This window comes from Carassius gibelio, chromosome A13 (assembly GCF_023724105.1).
Source record: "Carassius gibelio isolate Cgi1373 ecotype wild population from Czech Republic chromosome A13, carGib1.2-hapl.c, whole genome shotgun sequence".
NCBI classification, from domain to species: Eukaryota; Metazoa; Chordata; class Actinopteri; order Cypriniformes; family Cyprinidae; genus Carassius; species Carassius gibelio.
Genome location: NC_068383.1, coordinates 21,806,612 through 21,818,385, shown reverse-complemented (window position 1 = coordinate 21,818,385; position 11,774 = coordinate 21,806,612). Strand labels below are relative to the sequence as shown.

The 11,774-nt window shown below is 36.3% G+C and overlaps 1 protein-coding gene across 5 annotated transcripts in view; it reads left to right on the top strand.

The window, feature by feature from the left end:
• The first annotated feature begins 1,890 nt into the window (after nt 1–1,890).
• LOC128026493 (tight junction-associated protein 1-like) overlaps nt 1,891–11,774 on the top strand; it is a 91,118-nt gene continuing 81,234 nt past the window's right edge. For 2 of the 5 annotated variants that reach the window (XM_052613695.1, XM_052613694.1), the window contains exon 1: nt 1,959–2,349. The gene's annotated coding sequence lies outside the window, so the exon portion shown is untranslated. Of the gene's footprint in view, nt 2,350–11,774 lie in introns of all 5 variants that reach the window. The other 3 variants (XM_052613692.1, XM_052613693.1, XM_052613691.1) reach the window with 3 other exon arrangements.

Below are 11,774 nucleotides of genomic sequence, written 5' to 3'. Positions count from 1 at the left end.
ATAGTACATTGTTCCATATTTTTGCAGGTTTTTTAAAAAGAGTGCAAATATAATTTTATTCGACATCAATGAAATATATATATTATTAATGAAAATTTGTGTTGACTGTGAATGTGCATATTTATGTCTTTCTTTTAATTTTTGGATTTTTTTAAATGCTCAAGGCTGTATAACAACAGTGAAAATATTTACAATACAGTACAGCCTTACTGCTTACATAAGGAATAGATGTGCATACCACAACAACTTACAGTAAAGAGCAGAAAAATTCCTTTTTCCTATTAGTGTCACCCAAAGCCCCTTATGACACTGCATGCTCTGCACGGGGGTTAAGTGTTCAAGTGCTCTGAGCTGATAATGCCCTGAGTAACTCTGCACTTCATGGCATGAAACCTGAGATCTTTATATGACTTCATCACGACACGCTCTCCACCAGGGAAATTTATTTCCTATTTGAAAACATTGCAATCTACTTAGAATAATTTGCCTTCTCAGATTCTGCCTGCTTTTATATAAAATCCTGCTGGAGACATCAGCGAGATTAGAGTCACCTTTCTTTGTCTACACACAGGGATGCATGCATGCTAGTTCTGTTTGTGTGGATTTGGAGGGATATGCTTGTATTTGTGTAGGCTCTCTCTGACCGCTTCATGACCACACAAGTCCGCAGGTGTTCTAGAAATGAATCATCCAGGGCTGGTGGTTTGAAGTCATACAAATGCAAATGTTTGCTTCCCCAGCTCTTCGATACAAGCCAGCAGGAGGTCTGGGGCAAGCAGACCATAACCTCTTTTAAAGCACATGCTTTGTGCCGGCTGTTCTGAGGTCAGCTGTCTGCTTTGGTGACAGACCGGTTCAGCATTAGCATTCACCTGACGCTATACCTGTCAGATGAAGACAGCTAAGACAACAGCACCTCGCGTATGGATCTGTTTCTTCAGTGAAACGACTCTTCCTCTAAATGCTCTGTTAGACCCAGACAGTGTGGGAAAACGTTGTTTTATTTATCTGCTCCGTTCACCACTCCTCTAAGGTGAGAGGAAGAAGACAAGGTCTGATTGCAGATATGAGTCTTACATGGGGAGGATGGGGAATAAAAAGGAGGAGGGAAAATTAAACGGTTAATTTTCTGTTCATTAAACACAAATATGACACAATTAACAACACAAACATTCGGCATGCAGAAGGCATATACTTGCACCCTTGACTGCCATCTGGTGCTGAGTTTTCTCTCCAGGACATATTGCATTGAGGCCCCTGCTTGAATGTTTTCCCATACACGGGCAAAGCTGTATTTATTAAATACAGTAATATTGCAAAATATTATTACAATTTAAGACACCTATTTTCTATTTTAATATACTATACAAAGTAATTTATTCATGTGATGCATAGATGTATTTTCTTCAGTCTTCAGTGTCCTTCAGAAATCAGTTTGATATGCTGATTTGCTGCTCAAGAAACATTTCTCATTATCAGTGATGTTTTTGCGGTTTAATTTTGTGTCAACCATGATGCATTTTTCAATATTCAATATTTCATATCTTTTGTACCATTATAAATATCTGTACTGTCACTTCACTCACTTGAATGCATTAATATAAGTATTAGTTTATTTCCTCTTTCTTTTGCATTTGCATTTATCCCAGACTTTTGAATGGTAGCCTATCACGGTTTTCAAGAATATTTTACGTATATAATATTATGAATATGGTAACATTGATATTCATTATAGCCAGGCTAATTCTAAACACTTTTGTGTTATGATAGGCTACTGGATTACTCCATATAGTTTATATTAAGAAAGTAGCCTATATGGTACACATATTTTTACTTATGCTTTTTCTGATCAATTTCTGAAAACGAGACCATCATCTAGACGCGAGGTGAGCGCATGTTCTCTGACGCTAGAGGCGAGTTTCATCGCGCTCCTCCCGCGCTGTCCGTCTCATCGCATCATTACAGCAGCGAACGCGTCGCGTCACGTCGGGATTCCTGAGGATTACCCGGCGTGCCCCGCGGGAAAGATGGCGTTGGACGGGAGATAAACTTTATCTGAAATCAGGAGCAGCGGTTATCTACACCTGTGATCCGTGGTGACGCCGTTAGCTCCTCGCGGAGAGATAGCGGCGCGAGGACGCGGGATCCGCCGTCGCTCCTGAAGGCGCGAGCGGAGAGACTTCAGCGCCGCCAGCGAGGAGGAGAAGAAGAAGAAGAAGAGGAGGAGGAGAAGAAGAAGAAGGGGAGTAGGAGGAGGAGAAGCGGGCAAAGTTTATTCAGTTTGAGCAAGAGTCAAGACTGATCTACACCAGGCTCTGGGTTTAACTGCGGAAAAATCACTAGAGGCAGGTAAGAAGTTCATAAATGCACACTAGCGTTAGTCCCTTTTAGAAGTGTACTATCAAATCCATGTTCACATATTGTTGATATTAACGCGGGCAGCCACCGTTCAGATGAACCGATAAACACACCCTGCGGTGTTGTATGAAACCTAAACATGTAATCAGACCTGTGAAATGTTTCTCTATTATCATCAGATCCCAGAGGCACTGATTAGAAAGCAGATTAGAGAAGGTTACTAATCTTAAAAGTGTCGATGTCAGGTGTTTTAGGCGCATTTATTCGCTGGAGTCAGTCATCATGGCCATACAAATAAAAAATAAAATACGATACCTTCGGCAGTGGAAAGTGTGTATTCACTGTTTGTGATTTAAAATGCATACATGTAATTCTTTAATCTTTTTTGTGCTCCTGATCAGAGATATGCTCACGTTAATGCTTATTACCAAGATCCGGTTGTGCAACCGATCCTGTAACACGGACTTCTTTGGCTGTTTAGCGGATTGATCTACAGTAGATGATGATGATGTCCTAAAGCGATGGGGATTAACATTTTAATTCACGTGTCTTAACGTGAAATAGTATAACGTCGTGGAATGCATCTGTGAAGAGAAAGCGATGCGATATTTGGACGGAAACTGTCCTCTAATGGTCAATCATGCTCTCAGTCAGCTGGTAACTAACGCTTGAGAAACCTGACTGCGGTCTTGTGTCGGATCTCCGACGGTCACGATCTGCAGCGAATAGTTAATTATCATACAGATAATTACGATTCAGAATTACGTGTTTGTTTTTGTGAACTTGCAGCGTAAGGCTATACATTCTATGATTTAATTTAAGGTTTTTGTCAACAAATACTATTGCTCAGGTGAATGCTATAAATAATAATGTATTTTTTTTTTACTTCTAACACAGGTAAAGGTTAATAATATTTCTCTTTTTCTCACTTTGACGTGTCACCAAGTCCGAACTATAAACTATTTTCAGAGTGAAACCGGATCGCTGTGCGTTCACACTGCGTTTGAATGTGACGCGAACCGCAGCAAAAGTAGCTGCTTTTATTTATTTGATTTACACATGGCACATTATAACCTTCTTAAGAAACTAAAAAAAAGGGAGCGAAACTGAAATGGATAGCTTTTTTACACGGGAACACTATTCAGAAAAATGAGAGTGTGTGAATACAATTTGTAGTGTAGAATTAGCCCGAAAAATCTAAAACCTTTATCACAAAACCCTAATCAAACCAATGGCGATGTTATGTCAAACTGTTATTTTTTAATAAGATATCTTTACATATTATTACTCCAAAAAGTAGGTTTAAAAATCTGTGTCATTTTAACAATCAAATTGAAGTTTGTTTTAATTTATTAAAAAGTATTAAACCCACCAAAAATCAAATGGTCAAGTTGTATGGAGCGTCCTTTCTGATTTGAATGTGAAATGAAACCAATTTATGTGCAGTTAACTAGTGGATCTCCAATAAAGGAATAGTTTTTAGATGTTCCTTGTATGCAATTATAATGTTCAGTTTCTACTTTAAGTCACTTGGAGCTTGCAACAAAATGCACGACCCTATTTCAGTATCTACAGTGTAGCATCCCTAATCCAGCTCTGTGTAAACTATATCAGTCTTTGACTTCTATGGCTGTGTTTTAAAACCTTTGTGAGCTACCTACCCAGACAGCATTTTTGGGTCATTATAGGGTTGTATCTTGGAAATTCCCCAAGCTCAGAAGTAAATGTGCAGGACATGTCTTTTTGCATAGTACTCATACTTCAGAGAACATGGTACCCTTTGGTCCTCTATTGTTAGTGTAGGCAGCTCACTAGTTTGAGACGAAGACTCTGTGTTAAACGTCTCTCAGTGGAGGTGTAATAAACCGCAGTGTTTCAGGGTACAGTGCTTGCTTGATATGACAGTCTAGCTGCTTCTATACCTCCTCCCTTTTTATTGAATGCACTTAAAGTGAGTTGATAAGTCATGCATGTCTCAGCCATTAATGCTGATAAACAGATTTAAAGTGCAGTTTGTCAAGAGCTGAACATGTTAGTAGTTATTATAATGCAGCTTCTGTCATGATGATTTATGACTTTGACCTTTGACCTTTTGACAGGTTGAACTTCCGGTAACCTTATGATGGATGGGCGGAACTTTCCGACTTCAAGGGTTAACCTATGACCTTTGCAAGCATCGATCATGCGGTTTTGACAGAAAGTTTTACCCTATTGACCTAATTAGTTCTAAATCATGGTTTTGATGGCTAGTTTAAACGGAACATGAAAGACTCCCCACGCATCGATCATGTGCTTTTGACAGAAAGTTTTACCCTATTGACCTGTTAGTTCTAAATTAAAATGGTATATGAAAGACTCCTCACGCATCGATCATGTGGTTTTGACAGAAAGTTTTACCCTATTGACCGTTAGTTTGTTTGAAGTCTGTGCCAGATAACTTGTTTGAAGTTTGTGTCAGTTAGCTTGTTTGAAGTTTGTGTCAGTTAGCTTGTTTGAAGTTTGTGTCAGTTAGCTTGTTTGAAGTTTGTGCCAGTTAGCTTGTTTGAAGTTTATCACAGTTATACGGTTATGTGTGTGTGTGTGTGTGTGGATATACGGCTTCTCCCCCCTCCCATTACGTTTATGAGCGGTGTATAAATGGGATCGGTGTGTTCTACATTTTATATATATATAAAACATTATATAATTTATATAATCTCAAACAATTAAAGATTGAAAACACATTTTAATTATTTCACATTTATATATATAAAACATTATATAATTTATATAATCTAAAACACATTTTAATTATTTCACATTTATATAATATACATAATCTAAAAACAATTTAACTAAGGTTGAAAAAACATTCCGTTCTTTTAAAAAAAAAAGGTTATAAATGAAACCGTATAAAAAAATATACTGAAACCGACTGTTTCAGATAAAACAAGATCTTTTTTTTTCTTTTTTTTTTTAGAGAGCAGAAAATAGACGTTTTCACACACCTTTGATCCTGACCCTCTGTGTCCCCACTGTCTGCGTTTGCACGCCACAGTGCACACTCGTCGGAATTTACTAACCAATCATAATATCTTCAAAGCCATTTTTTTATTAAAACCAAACGTATCTCACGCGGGAGTACCATGTTTTTGACAGTTTTCTTACGGTTCACCTATGAATTACGGTTGGTGCGTGGCTAGCATCTCTTGTACCCCTCTCTCTCTCTCCCTCTCTCTCCCTCTAATGCCTGTGTACACACATTCGTCTCCAAGTCTTATTTTCTTCTTTTAATGAATATAAACACATTATACATTCACAAACAATATAAAACAAAACATTTACATTAGTTTTGTTCATCACTAAAAATATACATTTTACCAGGATCGGGGAAAAAATATATAATTGAACAGAATGAAGAATATGGTCTATTGAGGAACCCGGACGTGTCATTGACACAATTCAGTTAAATTCATTTCACATTATTTGTTGCAAGACATTTTCTATATTATATTTAAAACCTTTTATATCCATCTTTATATCATATCATTTATTTTAACCGTACACCTACAGTACCACCATACAATAAAATGCTGCATGCACGTACACTTTTAAGCGATCTGAATTATGACTAGCCTATAAATTTCATCATAAGCCACACGTACCTTGTTATATCACTATAATATCCACGGCGCTATACAAATTTGTATTCTGATAAACCGGACATGCGCATGGACATATCAAGTTAAAAAAGAGACTTATCTCTATTTTAAACAATATTAAATTATATATGACGGCATGTTACTTAACCGGAACATACATTTTAAACGTTTATCAAACTTATAAAACACATCGCAGTAACAGACATGTTACTAAACCAAAACAAATAATTTTATCATACATTTTTTTTAATCATGTATTCAACCAATACTTATACAACATATACAAACACGTTTTAAACATATTTTAAACAAAAACTAATCATAAAATTACAGACGTGTACAATCATGCTGATCACATATTATGGATATTCCGACTTTTATCCACTAATACGTTTTAGGATATTGAAAAACACCAACGTCTGAGGGCTGCCAAAATATCTCCAGTCCCCAAAACCCACTCAGACTCCAGGGGTTAAAGAATATGAAAATAAATAATTATATAATGACATCGGGCTACTAAAGCAATTCATTAAACAAAAAAAGGTATTCAACATTTAAGTTAATCAAACTTATAAAACACACCATACTCCTCTTTTTTAAAAAGATAACTTATTTTAAATGTGATAGCATAGTATATACAATAAACATTTCTGATGATACATATAAAAAATTACCCCTTACATTTTTAGAACGGTGAGAGATGTCCCAACATGAATGAAATATCCCCAAAATAAAATAATACCACTTAAAAAATAAAATAAAAATGATTAAATCATAAACAGAATCTCACAGGTCCTCGTAGTGAAATGTATGTGAGACCCGAGGGGCTGCTTCACACACACCCCGCGCAGGCGAGGGTGGAGTTCCAGACCGCATGATCAAAGTGTACATTAGAATGGATAGAATGGTGTACATAGAATAGTGTACATTATTTCAAAGCTAACATTAATGTAATGTTTTTTAATAATCAGTACCCCCAGTACATCTGATGTCCGTTGATTCTTAATTCATGATATATATTACCTAAAATATTTTATATTTTTATATAATATTATATAATAAAAAATTATTTATATCATATTATATCATATCATATGTATGATCATATTATATCAGATGCGTCATGCATTAATCACTTTAGATTCTTTAAAGTTCTTATTTTTAGCACCATCTTCAAAGTTTTCATACCATCTCTCTCTCTCTCCCTCTCTCTCCCTCACACCCACACACACACACAAACACACTCACTCTCTCCCTCTCTCTCTCTCTCTCTCTCTCTCTCACACACACACACACACACACACACACACACACAATATGAAACATGATGCCAAAGTCTTTCTGTATGTTTTTTAAAAATAAAAAATAAAAAATATTGATTTAGCTTTAAATCTATGCTGAGGAGCTCGTTTGTTTGTTTGTCACAGTATAGACTGTGAAGTTTAGATGAAGTGGCTTTATCTTTTAGAAGAAAGACCCTCGATCGTATTCAACCATTAAAGATGGTTCAGGAAAGACCCACGCGTCCTAGAGATGTAATTTATGTGCGTTGCTACGGTCGTAAACCTTTCACATATCCACGGTACTTTCAGACACAGAGCAGGAAAGACATTTGCAGGCCCTCTGCTTAGCCGTCCCAAAATACCTCCATTTAAAAGCAAAAATATTAAAATGACCGCCTGTACATCTAACAGGCTGTAGTTCTATTTTATATGTTTTGTATTAAAAGTACTTACTTTTGTATTTAAATCCTTATTTAAAACAATATATTTAACCGACAGTATCCCCCCAACGTGTGTTTTCCATCAGTTGTTTGCCCTTCAGCCTTATTACGTAGTGCTTTTCATTTAGCCTACTGTGAGATCCCTTTACAATAGTGTAATGAAAGTTAACTTTTCTTAAAGTTTATAGTTGTATTTTACTGTATCCCCATCCTTCTATCCTGTAGATTGTATGCGTACTGTAAAATAACAAATATACATCTTGCTTAAAGTCACTAAAATAATTACACCTACAATTTGAAACGTGTTTAAACACATTGTGTGTCACTAAAGCAAGGCACACCGTCTATCGTCTTATTTTTTTTTTATAACGCGATGACCGGCATCGTCTCTTCATATAATTTATCCACCCGAGTGCTTTTCTCACACGAGTAGAAAACTCTTTCTCTTTGGATATGTTTGGCAGAAACATAATTTCTACATCAGAAATTTTTTTAAATGTACGACTGAACTTTTCTCATTCGACAGAAATACTATTTTCAAATTATTTACCCGGCCTATAACACTCGGTGTAAATGTTCTTACCTAGAACAGAAAACATAAACTTTGACTGTTTTGTAGATGCCAACAGATTATGTGAAGGGTGTTTCACATCTAAGAATCACAATGTTTTGTAAATCACATTTTTCTTACACCTCGAGATTTAGCCGTATCAAGATTTTGGACGGACGTTCGCAATTTGTTTGTCGGACCGTACGTTTTTATGCGATCTTTGTGCGGCGTCATCGTAATAGGAATAAATGAAAATTAAGAAATTAAGTTACAGTTTTTCTCTTCGAGATATTTATTTTAGCTCAACTTTGTGTCTGTCCAAAAGTGTGATCGCATGAAGCATCGAAGCAAAAATGAAGTCTAGCTGTTTTACCCTTAAAACTATTACAACCTAAACAAATCAAACGGTACACTCGTTTAAGTTTGAGCGCGTTAAAGTTTCCACACTCTTGTGATATACATTTTATCCATAACCTTTCGTGTATTCGAGCAACCAAATCACTAAGAAAGAGAGTATAGTGAGAAAACAATTCAGAATACAATTGTTAAAGTATTTTATTTTTTGTTAAATGTTGATTTGTAAATTATATTTTTATTATTCCGTTAGATTTAGTCATCGTGTTCGGATAGCCGATGACACAATTCACATTTTTATTTTTAAGACTCCTGTAAGTCCATGCTAACTCTGGCGTGGGAAAGAGAGCGGGGTGAGCGCATTCTATTCATTTAAGAAAAATTATTAAACATTTCCCCCGAACATTTCTATTATTTTGACAAAACACGACACAACGACATTAAACAATGTTATCAGTTCCTACGGCCATCTTCTTCGATTCAAATAAAGCAACATCTCTAGTGTATGTGCTAAACATCTTTGCTTCTCCACTTCTCCAGATTTGTTAGATGGGCTACCGTTGTAATACAAACACATTTGAGAACTACGACGTTCTCACTTTTGTAACGGTTATAGAAAAATGCCGTACACACTTTTGCATTTCATAATTCAGTGATTTTAGCTGTAATGGTCACATAAGACAAAAAATTGTCAATGTGTGACTCGTAAACATGTATAATTTTATTTATTTATTTATTTTTACCAGAGATAGTCGACCGATCTGTTGACACGTTGTTTTGCAGTTTTCTCTGACTGCGGTCAAACATACACTGCCTGTTCATAGGAATTTTACAGCATAACAATATAGCCCCTACATCTAGAGCTCTTGTTTATATAGCCGATGACCACGTTCACATTGTTTCAACATTTCCGCATTACATTAAAGAGTAGGCCTATGCGTACTCCCCTTCGGTCGTAAGCATTATCATCTACCGCGCGCTGAGATTTTTCTGCTTTGTCTACTGTTGACGGATTTGCTAGAGGGACTATGTCGCCCCGTTGTAACGTGATTACATTTAAGATCCATAAGATTGCGCTACATTCACCTGAAAAGGCTATAGATATAGTCTTTTATACAGGAAATGTGTATCAGAATAACAATGACCTAATAGTGAAATCCACTCTTCTAAACTAATGTGAAAGTTTTAATGCAACTCTGTAAATAGCTTTTGTTTTTTTCTAATACCGTATACTGCACATTATTGTTTGGTTGTCTTTGTACAGTATTTCAATAAATAAACCGGTGTTGATAAGTCGTTCATTTAAGTGGAGGGCGGGATGATTTTGACCTTCTTTAGTCATTCGTCGTGCTTAAGGTCTGATCCGGGAAACCGCACTACGACTGGAACTGCGCTTTGTCGCGTCTAAATAACCCGCTCTTCTTTAAGAAAACCGCGAGGCGAGCAGTTTCTGACATCCATTAATTCACCTCATTTTTTCACAACCGCAAATGTTTTGTTTAGCATACATATTAGTTACATAGGTGTCACGCATGAAGTTTATAGTTATTTTAAATAATTATGATAGAGTTACAGGTTTAGGTTAGTGGGGTGCCTGTAAGCAGTGAAAACTTCGAGCATCGGAGACGACGGTGTTACTCAAACACCCCATAGCGTTATCTTTTAACAAACTATTGTATTGTGCGTTTCTAAGACAAAATCTGTAACAGCGTTCATTAATATGTTGAGATGAAAATAAACATACAAAACTTTATAATGAGCGTGAGTTCAATATAGCCTAACCAACAAATGTTTGTTCTAACGCTTTCGCACTAAAATTGCGAGATTTCCTGACTTTGCCGTGTTTAATGGATGCTAGATCTCATCACGCCGCAGCGAATTGTAAACCACACACTTCCTCATCGCATTACGCTAAGAAACTGCACATGGTTAAAGCTATTACACCATAAACTGTCTAAAGTTGTTAATGTACAAGCACAGTAAACTATTTCTACAAAAAATATCATTGCACTAATGTTTTTGCATATAATACATCATTCAACAATACTTTTGCACACTCATTCAACTATTTATTACCAGCCGTTCTCGCGTTCCTGCTGTTCATAATGTATATATAATCCTTCATTGCTCCGTTCATAATGTACATACGATCCCTACATTGCATTCATATTTATATTCTGTACTCTGATCAATATCGTATATAGCAACTACGCTGTATAGTCTGTACATCATAGCTTTACTTACTCTGCACTTTTATGTATACAAAACACTATATTCTTGCACTTCTGGTTAGATGCTAACTGCATTTCATTAGCTCTGTACTTGTACTCTGCATAATGACAATAAAGTTGAATCTAATCTAAACAAGTACAATCGTACGCTTCCAGGACTTTGCTCATTCTTTCTGTTTCAATTTGTTTAAACGACTTTCGCATTCTTATCTTATTTTCACCAACTAAGTGTTATTCCTAGGCCTCGCGGATTGTTTTCTAGTTTTGGCCCTCAACCTCCTTGTTCATACGCAGTGATATCTCTGCTCGATTTCATAAAATATCTTTTACGTTATTTCATCATACTATCCTAGTTTATATCAGATACAAGTTTGTTTCTTCATATTTCTCTTACATCTACTCCCGTCCATTCTACCCCCGTCAGAGTATCCGCGACTGTACACTCATTTTTAAGTCTCTTCGGACGTATGCTAAATCATTAAAATCCAAAAATTAACTCTGAGAAAGAATATCCGGTGAAAGGATTCAAACTTTTATTTCAACAAAACAGTGTTGAATTTACAATGAAGTAATGAAGAAAGTGATCAAATTGTTTTTACAAACAATAGGGATGACATGATATCACAAGTTATCTAGCCAGAAAAGAAAATCTCGGCAGGCCCTCAAGTTTTGTTCTACTATGAAATTGACGACGGTTTCAATAATTTCTCGTAAGTCAAACCCCTAACCACGGCCCTTCACCCTCCTCCGCTTTTTGAGCGCAACACCCACAACCTATTTTTGGGTAGATTGTACAGAAGATCCACCGCTACTTCCTTGTGACTACGGCTAGTCTTTATCCCCTGTGAGCGGCTGACCTCATAAACTCTGCAGTTATCGCAGGTTTTCTTATGATCCGCGAACAAGGGTTTTACAGC